Source organism: Eublepharis macularius, chromosome 3, assembly GCF_028583425.1.
Source record: "Eublepharis macularius isolate TG4126 chromosome 3, MPM_Emac_v1.0, whole genome shotgun sequence".
NCBI classification, from domain to species: Eukaryota; Metazoa; Chordata; class Lepidosauria; order Squamata; family Eublepharidae; genus Eublepharis; species Eublepharis macularius.
This window is the reverse complement of record NC_072792.1, coordinates 44,774,818-44,787,331: the sequence shown is the minus strand read 5'-3', so window position 1 is coordinate 44,787,331 and position 12,514 is coordinate 44,774,818.

Here is a 12,514-nt window from a genome sequence, read left to right as displayed (position 1 = left end):
TCATAGGTACTAAGAAATAAAATAATTTCCCCCCAAATGACATTGATAGCACATGCTGATGGTTGATGGAACTGTTCTTAAGTCTGCAACAAAGTGTTGAATGGTGGAGTCTCTTTTCTTGTAATGCATTTTCTTCTATCTAAATATTTAACGTCCCATAATAAGGTCCTTGTGTGAAAGCTGAATGCCATATGCACACTAACAAACAGGGACAACAAATGTGGACAGTGATTATTAACTAGGGTGCCAGAAAATGGGCAAAGTCTGTAAGTCCATCCTGCTCCAAGGTGATTACAGCTTATAGTTACTTCAGATGTGAAAAGATTCCTAACTGGAAATCGCCTCAGTGTATAATGTCATAAATCATAACAGTCAACATTCTACAGATGGGATCATGCAATTTCCTTCATGGAAGCTTTTCCTATAGAGGAATTTGTGTGGTTGAGGGAACCATTAGACTTAGCCTTGGCTAGATTCTACTCTCAGGAAGAAATGTCTATTTGTTTAGAATACTGGGTACATGTTTGGTTTTCTCCTGGTACTTGGGGACATGGCTCAGTGGCGGACCATTTGTTTTGTATGGTCATAGATCCAGAGGAGTTAGCCATGTTAGTCTGTAGTAGCAAAATAGTAGCGAGTCCAGTAGCACCTTTAAGACTAACCAACTTTATCGTAGCATAAGCTTTTGAGAGCCACAGCTCTCACAGCCACAGAATCTGACAAAAAGAGCTGTGGCTCTCAAAAGCTTATGCTACGATAAAGTTGGTTAGTTTTAAAGGTGCTACTGGACTCTTTACTATTTTTCATCTGTTTTGTATGCAGAACAACTGAGGTTCAATCCCTGACATCTCCAGTTTAAAAAGACCAAATTTAGTAAATGTTACTTATTTATTTACTTCATTTATATCCTGCCTTCCTCCCCAACAGGAAGCCCAAACCAGCTTTATATTGTTCTCCTCTCCTCCATTTAATCCTTACAATAGCTCCGTGAGGTAGATTAGACTGAGAGTATGTGACTGGTCCAAGGTCATAGCAGAGTAAGGATTAAAACATTTATTTATTTGTTTATTTAATTTTACTTTAGTTATACCCCATCTGCCTTCTCAAGGGGACTCAAGATGGCTTACATAATTCTCCTCTTCTCTGCATTCGAGCCTGGATTTGACCTTGGATGTCCCAGATCCTATTCTGACCCTTTAACCACTAAACCACTCTGACTTTCTTTCCGAGAACCTGAAGGAGCAGATGCCATTCAGAATACACAGTGCTGACCATGATAGACCGGTGGTCTAACATAGTATAAAGTAGCTTCACGTGTGGAGAAAATAACTAGTGAAGATAATTTATTTGCCTGCAGTAATTACACTTATGATTGAAAGGACAAAAAAAGAGAGAGAGAAAGCCTTATGTGTGTAAGTGCCAATGCCTCAAAACCAAAAAAATAAGTTCTAAAATCTTTAATGGATATGTATCTAAGATCTTTGGCTAAGATCTCTATAAGACAAACCAGCATAAATTTTATCAAGAATGTTGTGTTTAGCTGCAAGGAATTTAGAACCATCTTTGTGGTTTATGGCTATACACACCATTTTTGATATGATTTATCTGGTTCTTGCTTATAAATATCTTAGACATCTGGATTACTGAAAAATTGTCATCTACACCAGTGTGTCTTTGGTAATCTTGTTCTATTTGAATGGGGAAATGGAACCTACTCACTCCATGAGTATTACATATCTTTTGGGGTATATTCAGTGCTTGATGAGGCACTGTATAATACATGATGTGTATTAAACAAAGACCACTGAAGAAGACCTCATTGCCAAAACTCATGTGGTTACATATATATAATGTTGCATATAACAATACCTGGTCTTTTTTAAGATACCTGTTTAGATGCAGTTGTTCAAGAATTTTTACACTAGTGGAAGGTGGAACTAAAGTGATATTGTTTTAATCATATGGTTTTAATTCTTGGAATTTTATTATATTTTGGTACTTAGTTTTGGATTTTTGTCATTGGTCTTGGCATTTGCATGGATAAGTTTTTTCTTTTCTTTTTTTTTCTTTCAATCTTTTTGGTTATCTGGTTCTCTTTTGGTTGGAAGCCCCCTCCCCTTTTTTTCTTTGTTGGAATTATACTTATGCAAATGAACACATTCTAAATATTCTTAGTCAGGTAATGTTAAGTGTTTTTCAAGTCAGAGAAAGGTTTATTCACTTGTTCTACAACTCATTATTCCAGGATCCATGTAGTATCAATGTGACTTTAATGTAAATGGAGTTCAAACTCCAAACTCCTGAGGTAACAGGAGAGAAACACAAACAGAGTGCCTCAGGTTCTTCTGAGTGAATCTTCCTTGTTTCTATTTCAGACAGAGATAAAGTTATGGGGACAAGAGTTTGAGACCTGTTTTGATACTGCTGGAAGGTGGAGAATACATCAGGCAGGTGCAAGCTTTCCCAAAATTTAAGGAAAATCTGCTTTGAGATTAATCAAAGATGTTCACTATCAAATAGTAATTTAAACACATTTAATTTTCTCTGACAGTAATTCCAGCGCCTATGTATGTATGTATGTATGTATGTATGTATGTATGTATGTATGTATGTATGTATGTATGTATGTATGTATGTATGTATGTATGTATGTATGTATGTATGCAGTTCATTCATAATCTACCTTTCTCCCCATTGGGGACCTGAAGTGGCTTATATCATTCTCCTCACCTCCATTTTATGGAGGTAGGTTAGGCTGAGTGTGTGACTGCCCCCAAAGTCACACAGCAAGCTTCCGTGACAAAGCAGAGACTCAAATCTGGGGATTCCAGTAAAATGTTTGGATCATGAAATCAGTTCTTGTGAATGTAAGATGTAGACGTTTTCATTGAAAAGGTAGTAATTTTGAATATGTGTTGCATATGATCGTGTTATTGGTAGCACTGATAAACATTGTCCTCTTCCTCCTCACCTATACATATTCCTGCCTCATCTAAGCTTGCAGTATCAATAGATGGTGTGGGATACTGTATGATACTGTATTGTAATTCCCAGGGCTTTTTTTCTGGGAAAAGAGGTGGTGGAACTCAGTGGGTTGCCCTCAGAGAAACAGTCACATGGCTGGTGGCCCCGCCCCCTGATCTCCAGACAAAGGGGAGTTTAGATTGCCCTCCGCACGGCGCGGAGGGCAATCTAAACTCCCCTCTGTCTGGAGATCAGGGGGTGGGGCCACCAGCCATGTGACCATTTTCAAGAGGTTCTGGAACTCCGTTCCCCTGCGTTCCCCCTGAAAAAAAGCCCTGGTAATTCTTATTGTTTTACTAATGTATCACCAATATCTAAGTGATAAGCAAATTCACCTCCAAATGACATGGCTTCTGGATAATCTTCTTCAAGGAATATTCCGATTTCTAAATCACGAGCAACCAAACCTTGAGAAAGAACAGAAAAGCAGCAGGTTGCTTCTCTTTCTTGGAGTCTGAGGATCAACAAAAAGCTGCCCTGCTGTTTTGTGTTTCTAAAATATACCAGGAGTGCTTAAATTGGAACATCAGAGCAGTTGATTTTCCATAGTTTGTTTACTGTGCTTATCTGCCAGAGGCCTATATTTTAAGTTCGTTCTATCTAACTAGACATCCTGGAGGGAAATTTCATTTTAAAAACAAACAAACATAGTGCTTTAGCCCTCTGCAAATGTGGTCATCAGGTCCAATCTATATAATATAATCTTCTGCAGTGGTTTTTATCATGATTATCTGTACCATCTGGAGGAGTTTAATTACCCTAAACTTCATCAAATTCTGCAAATCCAAGGCTACATTCAGATGACATAACAACATTTGTTTGTTTGCACTGGGCGTGGGCACAGCTTGTCTGCCTTGCTTGGACACATTGCCTTCTCTGCTTGTATGTAGACAATGATGGAAAATGTCTAGATTTGAGAAGTCTTCCTTCAAACTCGAGTTTGCTAAGACATTCAAATACAGGCACCTGAACTAACTGGATTTTTTTTCTCCTCCCAAAGAAATAATGTGGGGGCCAGCTCTAGGGTGAGGAGTGAGAGGCAATGCAACAAAAGAACAGAAGGCTACAGTCGGAGTATAAAAGGTCACAACTTTATTGGTTACAGTGATAGGAGCATTGGTTCAGCATAGGGCATGGCTTCCAGGATCGGCTGACCCACCTGCCAGCCAATGACTCCCTCACTCATTCAGCCCTCCTGCTGAAGGGGGGAACTGCGGTATGATAGTTAGTGGGATCCACATGGGCACAAGCCTCTGTGTGGCTCCCTTATCACCCAGAAGTGGGCATGCCCTGACAGCCCCTGAGCTGGGCTTGTCCTCACCATGCCCTACCCCAAGATCCTTTATGAGGATTCCCAGCTATGGGGGAATAGTGCACGCAGGCCCTGTTTCCCCCTAAAGGATTTGTGCCCAGTGCCCAAAACAACCACTCCTAAAGCTGTGACAACATAAACTGCAAGTACAGAAAATACGCCCCCCCCCCCGACAAAACCAAGGCAAGTCCTGCAAAACCCCATATTCCCCACAAGCTCGCACGGTCCCCATTCCAGAAGAGGGTGGGTCGGGTGGGATGCCAGTCAGAACCCAACCACCGCCCAAGCCTGGCCAGCCCAGCTAAGTAACTGGCCAGCAGACCTGACTGGAAACTGCACCTCCCAGGTCCGATAGCCAGAGCTGGCCCCCAAGCCCCAGCTGGCCTTGCATTGATTAGCTGGCTAGGAATTTGAACCACGGCTACCCTGCTGTCTTCAGGAGCTGCTAACAGGCTGGCCAGGAAGGCACTTGGCAGCCTTGCCCGCACCCCTCACCGTGCAGCCCACAAATGTCAGCCCCAGGTAAATTCTGGGGGTCAGGGGTTTCTAATATTGCAAATCTTAAGCAGTTGTACACTTCTGAGTCCATTGCAGTAACTCTGCTTAGGACTGGACTGTTATATACTTGGAAGTTTCTTCCCTAAAAACCAAGTTTGGGCAAAGAAATTAAACTCCAAATTGTGTGGACAATTGAATATTGCAACAAATTTCATTTTGATTTAAGACTCCTCAAATCAGGAAGCTTTTCAATTCTGCTCTACACATGAGGGACGGAGGGCAAGGGCACAGCTGAAGAAACTACATTTTTGTGGTCTTCAGTAACTATTACAAACACTCAACAGAATGAGTGTTTGATTTGTATATTTTAAAAATATTATACATGTATGTTAGCTGGCTGCAACCCCAAGGGAATGAGGCAGTGGTGGTTCATATCTCTCAGCCTGGCCAGATATAAACATGGCAAAAAAAAGTGGCCGAGATGCAAAATGCTAGCCTTTCTGTGGGATGAAATCTGTACAACTAAAGGGAAGTTAAAGCCTATGATCAGCATACTGTCTCTGTCTCTGCATGAAGGTGCAAGAGACATTAAGGCAGCCCCCATAATCTATCCAATTGCTCCCCCCTCCTCAGCCAAGGGTGTGATAATGTGCTATTCAGTCCCACAAAACGTTCCATTTTAATGGCACTATAATTAATTGGCCACTTAGATACAAACGAAAATTGAGGCCAGCAGAATCCATGTACTTTTGCATCCTTCTTGCTTCCAACACTATCCTGCCCTATGCTTCTGGGAAGCATGTAAGCAGAGTAGGAAGCCAACATCCGTTCCTTTTGCTTTACCCAAGCGCTAAGCATCCTTTATGTAAACCTAAAGAGTTCTAACTCCAACATATTACATCTCTGTAGAGGACAATCAGTGTTACTTATTTCAGACAGCTTTGGAGCATCCTTTGTTTGTAAAAGTTTAATCTGTCAGACGTAAATTTGTCCTGGTCATTTCAGTGCAGTGATCCTGAAAACATTTACTGACATGAGTCATCTGCTCAAAATCAATGAATGAGCTGTCCTGTTAAAGTCAGATAAAACTATACTTGCATAGAGAGTTATGTGCCAGTAGAATACTGTAAAAAACAAACAAACTGGGACCTAATTGTTGACATGTTGGATCATCAGGTAGATTACAATGATGGTTGGAAACAAAGTGGTTTATGTTATTTAAAAAAAATATTTACTTGCCTTCTCTGTCCCCCTCTTTCCACCCTTCCCTGTAGTTTGCAAAGCCTGTTCAATCCCAAAGATGATTTATAACTACAGGTACATCAGCTCTGAGCCGAAAGGATTTAGTACCCTCATTTGTCCTCTCAGGAGCCAATTTTTATGGGATATTAGATTTGTAATGATGCTGCATCTTAAAATGGAGGAGTGATATCTGAGGATGTTGTTCTTTCACTTTTGATTGATTTCCAAGCCTGTTTCACCTGTTATAAATGGGAAGCATAGCAATATATGTTTGCTTCCTATATCAACAATTGAAAAATCCCGACCTGTCTTTGCAGTGGTGGTTTTGTAGCCTTTTAGACAAATGGCTCAGGTTCAGACATCATCCTAGATATCTGGCTGGCCTAGGATATACAATTTGTGGATAATATTGTGCATTAAAATTCTGCGAACAGCATTAAAATTCTGTGGTAGTGCTGATAATTTACAGTGCAATCCAAAAAAGTTACACCTTTCTAAGCCCATTGACTTCAGTGGACTCCAAAGACTGCAACTTTGCTTAGGATTTTACTATTAGTCATTTCACAGATATCAGTATGAACAAGAAGAAGGGAAATGGCTGTATAAAGCAGGTATGAACAGAAGCATATTCTTCTGCTAATGAGAGAATTTCATTTGGAGTTTCCTTTTGTCATATCAGAAACCATTCTTTTCATTCTCATGTAAACCAGACTGCTCTATGTTGAATTATTAAGACCATTTGTCTAGTATTTATGTACTTTAGTGGTATTTTCTGATGTTTCCTAAGCTAACCTTGTGGGAGTTTCAGAATGTCTTATCAAGTAATGGAGACTAGGGGTGCTTGAACACCTGCTGGTTCAGCTTGTGCACTTCTTGCCAGTTGCAAAAAGTAACATGATTTTTCAATGATAGTGCGTTGATCTGCTTGTGGATGTTTCAAAGGTTATTTCATTGTATTCCTTACTAACCACACAATTGGCTTTTCACGCATGTGAGTTCTCACACAGCTCAGTTGAGTTCTACTGCCTTCCCATCCTGGCTGCATAACTCCTCTGCTAAGCAGGCAATTGTTTCAATAGACAATTAGATCACTCACAAATCCTATAAATCAGTATCGATAAATGCTGTGTTTCAATCAAATCCTTTCCTTCAGTATTCACCCAAGTAGTCCTTAGTGACTCTAATGGCTACCAATCAACAGCAGCATCTTTTGTCCTGTGAGGTTTTGGGGAAACTTGATGCAGAATGGTTCAGATCGCTCCTAAATCTTATAAATCAGTCATCAATAAATGCTGTGTTTCAATAAAATCCTACCGTTCTGTGCTTGGCTAATTAGCCCTTAGAGATTCTAACAGCTGCCAATCAGTTTGAATCAGCAGTATCCTTGCGCATGCACAGTTTTTGGAAAACCTAATGCAAGACAGTTCAGTAGGCGTTTGCGGCTGCGTCGTGTGAACCAAACAGACTGAATGATTGGCTCAGGTCTGACTGATATCTCTGAACGCAGTAAATTCGACTATCAAACATGTTCTCAGTGCAATCTGCAGTTTCCCTGTTGGAGAGACTTCTGGGTTCACAGGCAGCATACCTCTGAAACCAAGATACTAGGAACGAGCAATAAGTGGGCTATTGTAGCAAGCATATCTCACTTCACAGCTCACTTCAAAAGAAATTAAAAATCTGCCAGATAAAGGATCCATGTACGCCAACATGCTTTCAACAATGGCCAGCCCAGATGTTTCTGGGAATCAGAGAATGAGGATAATAGCTCTCTCTCTGTCCTTATGTTTGCCTACATTATCGGATATTCAGAGATATACTGCCATTGAATATGGAGGTTCCCATTAGCTCCTTTACTCCTTAGTCATGCAGAAATTCCAGACCAAAGGAGCAGCTATAGGGCTCCTAATTATGCAGATAACTGAAAATAATCCTCTTCATGCATCTGCTATGGATAAATTCCTTCAATTTTAGGAACAGAATGTTGTATTTGCTGTTTAAGTTTGTAAAAGTTTAATTTGCATCAAACTTGGAATACCATTTTGTTTCCTTCCTAATAGGGCTAATTATTTTTACAGGTATGTGAAAAGGTCTTGTGCAATAAGTTCAGCTTCCTTACCCATCTCTTTGCCATGAAAAGTTGTACCTGTTGATTTCAGCTCTCATTCAGCTGGCTGCTGGGGAGATGCAGCCCTGTATCACTTGGGATCCTGCTTGCAGGTTCCAGATACCTGCTGAGTACTAGCTAAAACAAAGCGCAATTTCTTGTGCGCTTAGCAGACAACAGTGAAAGCCTCAGAAGTGTGTAGTTGTATGATATGAGAGTGCCACTCTTGCCCCATTTAGTCCATCAGCCATCTGTTCTCAGATGGCTGACGTAAAACTAGAAGTAACACATAGACCTCTTTCCTTTGGTGTTTTCTGTACCATGCATCTGACGAAGAGAACTTGATTCTCGAAAGCTTATGCTACAATAAAATTGGTTAGTCTTAAAGGTGCTACTGGACTCTTTTTGATTTTTGCTACCACAGACTAACACGGCTAACTCCTCTGCATCTTTGGTGTCCTTGGGTCTGTTAAATCCTTTGAACGTCAGCTGTTAAAACAATAACAATTAAGAATTGCCTCCAATATGCTTTTCTGTCTGTTAATGGGGAGAAATGTAGGTACTTACCTAGCAGGATTGTTGTGTAAATAAAATGGAGTGGGCCCATGTATGACATCCAGGTTTCCCTAGAGGAGGGCAAGGATACAAAAGTGGTTATTAAATGGATACACCCTGGTCCTTTTTCCTTTAAAGTCATACCAATTCTGAGTACTTCTGTGCTGTGATGTTATCAGTGATACTGAGTTCTTACAGTGCAGAGTTACTCCAGTCTAAGCTCATTGATTTCAGTGGACTTATACTAGGGTAAATCGCATAGGATTGCACTGTTAGTCATCTAAAGTAAAGTGTGAGCAGGATCTTTTCTTTAGTAACATAAGCAAATTATTATCACTTAGGCAAAATGCTGATTAATTAATCTGAAGGTTTGGGAGGTATTTTAGGGGAAAAATTAAGTCTCCATACTGTAGGCTGAAACCAGAGATATTATCAATGAAGAATGTGCAACGACTATTCCTGTAGCCAAAATTCCTGAAGAATTTAAAGACTGTGTAAAGAACAGATTTGCAATACTAAGTTTAATTGATCATGAGCTAAAAGAACTATGGGCTGAAACCAGAGATATTATTAGAGAGGAATGTGGAAAGACTATTCCTGTAGCCAAAAGAAAGGAGAAGACTAAATGGATGACTGAGGAAACTCTTAAAATTGCAAAAGATGGACAAGAAGCAATAGCAAAAGGTGACGTAAATAGGATCAACATTCTAAATGCAGCTTTTCAGTGACTTGCATGCAGAGACAAACAAATCTTACTATATAATTGAGTAAGCATATTTCAGAAAACTCACTTTATACTCTGAGGCACCACCAGAGGGTGTTGCCATGGAGGGAAGCCTAGGCAAGGCACCATGTCCCTACAGAAAACGTGCTATGGTGGGAAGCACAGGATGGGAGCAGGATGGGAGAAGGTGGTAATGCCTGCTTCCCACCTTCATTCAGCTGGTATTAGGAGAAGAACAGGCGGCAATGCTCACCCCCTGCCTTCACCCAGCTGATATTAGGAGCAGAGAAGGTGGCAATGCCTAACCCCTACCTTAATCCAGCTGGTATCAGAAGTGGAGCAGGTGGCAATGCCTGCCCCCCTTTGAACCAGTTGGGATCAGGAGCAAAGCAGAGCCCCCCCCACCTTAACCCAGCTGGAATTAGGAGCAGAGCAGGTGGAAATGCCCACCCCCTGCCTTAACACAGCTGGTATTAGGAGCAGAGAAGATGGCAATGCCCACCCTCCATCTTAATCCAGCTGGAATTAGGAGCGGAGCAGGTGGCAATGCCCACCCTCGCACCTTAACCCAGTTGGTATTGGGAGTGGAGCAGGTAGCAATGCCCTCTCCCCGCCTTAAACCAGCTGGTATTAGGAGTGGAGCAGATGGCAATGCCCACCCCTGCCTTAACCCAGCTGGTATTAGGAGTGCAGGTCACAATGGCCACCCCACCTTGACCCAGCTGGTATCAGCAGCAGAGCAGGTGGCAATGCCTGCTCCCCTTTGAACCAGTTGGGATCAGGAGTGGAGCAGGTGGCAATGCCTCCCCCCACCCTAACCCAGCTGGGATCAGGAGAAGAGCAGGTGACAATTTACCCTGTCTTGGGACAGTTATTATCTGTTTGTTGATTTTATGATATGAACTGTTGTTTTATGAATTGTTGTTTAATATTTTATTGTATTTTTTTAACTTGTGCTTTGCCCTAAGCCCGCTTGTGGGAAGGGCGGGTTAGAAATCTAATAATAATAATAATAATAATAATAATAATAATAATAATAATAATAATAATAATAATAATAATAATACCCATCCCCCTTCACCCAGCTGGGATCAGGAGCCGATCAAGTGGCAATGCCCCACTACTCTTCACCCGGCTGGGATCCGAAGTGGAACAGATGGCAATGCCCATCCCCACCTTAACCCAGCTGGTATAAGGAGCAGAGCAGGTGGCAATGCCCACCTCCACCTTAATCCAGCTGGGATCAGGAGCAGAGCAGGTGACAATACCCATCCCCCTTCACCCAGCTGGGAGCAGGAGTATATCAGATGGCAATGCCCACCCTCTTCCACCTGACTGAGATCAGGAGTGAAGCAGGTGACAATGCCTCCCCACCTTAACCCAGCTGGTATTAGGAGCGGAGCCCGTGGCAGTGCCCATCCCCCACATTAACCCAGCTGGTATTAAGAGTGGAGCGGGTAACAATGCCCTCCACTGCCTTAACCCAGCTGGTATTAGTGGCGCAGCAGGTGGCAATGCCCGCCCCCCGCCATCACCCAATTGGGATCAGAAGTGGAGCAGGTGGCAATAGCCATCTCATGCCTTCACCTGGTTGGGATTAGGCGCAGAGCAGGAGACAATGCCCTTCTCCCCTTCACCCAGCCATGATAAGAAGCAGAGCAGATGGCAATGCTTGCCTTCTTCAACCTACTGGTTAAAGCCACTGAGTAGGTGGCAGTGCCCACTCTGTCTTCACCCTGTCAGGATCAGGCACAGAGCAGGAGGCAATGCCTGTTCCTCCTTCACCCAGCAGGGAGCAGGTGGCAATGCTCACCCCCCTTCACCCAGCTGGGATCAGGCTTGGTGCAGGTGGCAATGCCTGCCCCCCTTCACCCAGCCATAGTTAGGCTTAGAACAGGATGCAATGCCCCACCTTTATCCAGCATGTATCAGGCATGGAGCAGGTAGCAAAGTCCACCACCCCTTCACATGGCCAAAATCAGGCAGATCAGGCATGGAGCAGATGACAATGCCCACTACCCTCGTTCACCAGCTGGAATCAGTGAAGGAGGAGATGTGAATGCCTGCCTGCCCGCCCGCCCTCCCCTTTCTAGATCCCGCTGTATTTTTTCCACAACGGGCTTTTTTGCTAGTCTATTATAATAACCAGTGCAAAGAAATAGAAGAAAACAACAAAAAAGGAAGAACAAGAGATCTGTTCCAAAATATCCAAGAAAGCAAAGGGAAATCCAAGCCATGGCTTGGGATGCTGAAAGATCAACACAGATATACAGTCTCTGATAAGGACAAAAATAAAGGAAAGTTAGAAACAATGTACCAAAGAGCTAAACAGATACCTTCAATGAAGAAGCTTTTGATGAAGAACCAGAAATCTTAGAAAGTGAAGTAAAATCTGCACTCAAAGTAATTGAGAGAAACAAAGTACCTGGAGTAGATGGAAAACCAATAGAGATATTTCAGGCTACAGACATGGAGTCCATCAAAACCTTAACAAGAATTTGTCAACAAATATGGAAAACAAAACAACGGCCCATGGACTGGAAACAGTCTACATTCCAATTCCCCACCCCCCAAAAAGGGATGCCAAATTGTGCAGCAACTATTGGACTATCGCTCTAATTTCCTATGCAAGCAAAGTGATGCTCAAAATTCTACAGCAAAGACTCTTACCATATATGGAACGAGAAATGCCAGCTGTTCAGGCTGGATTCAGAAAAGGAACAGGCCCTAGAGATCAGATTGCAAATTTACAAAGGTGGTACCAGGTCATGATGATCTTGCAGTAGCCGATCTGTCTGATGATGCCTGGATTTTAATGTGTTCATATATTAATAGGTTTTAATTGTATTTTAACAGTGTATTTGTTGGAAGCCGCCCTGAGCCCGCTTGTGGGAAAGGCGGGGTATAAATTGAATAAAACACATACATACATACACATACATACATACATAAATGAACATATCAGGGAATTTCAGAAGAAAATCAGCCTGTGTTTTATAGATTACAGCAAAGCTTTTGACTGTGTGGATCATGAAAAGCTATGGACAATGTT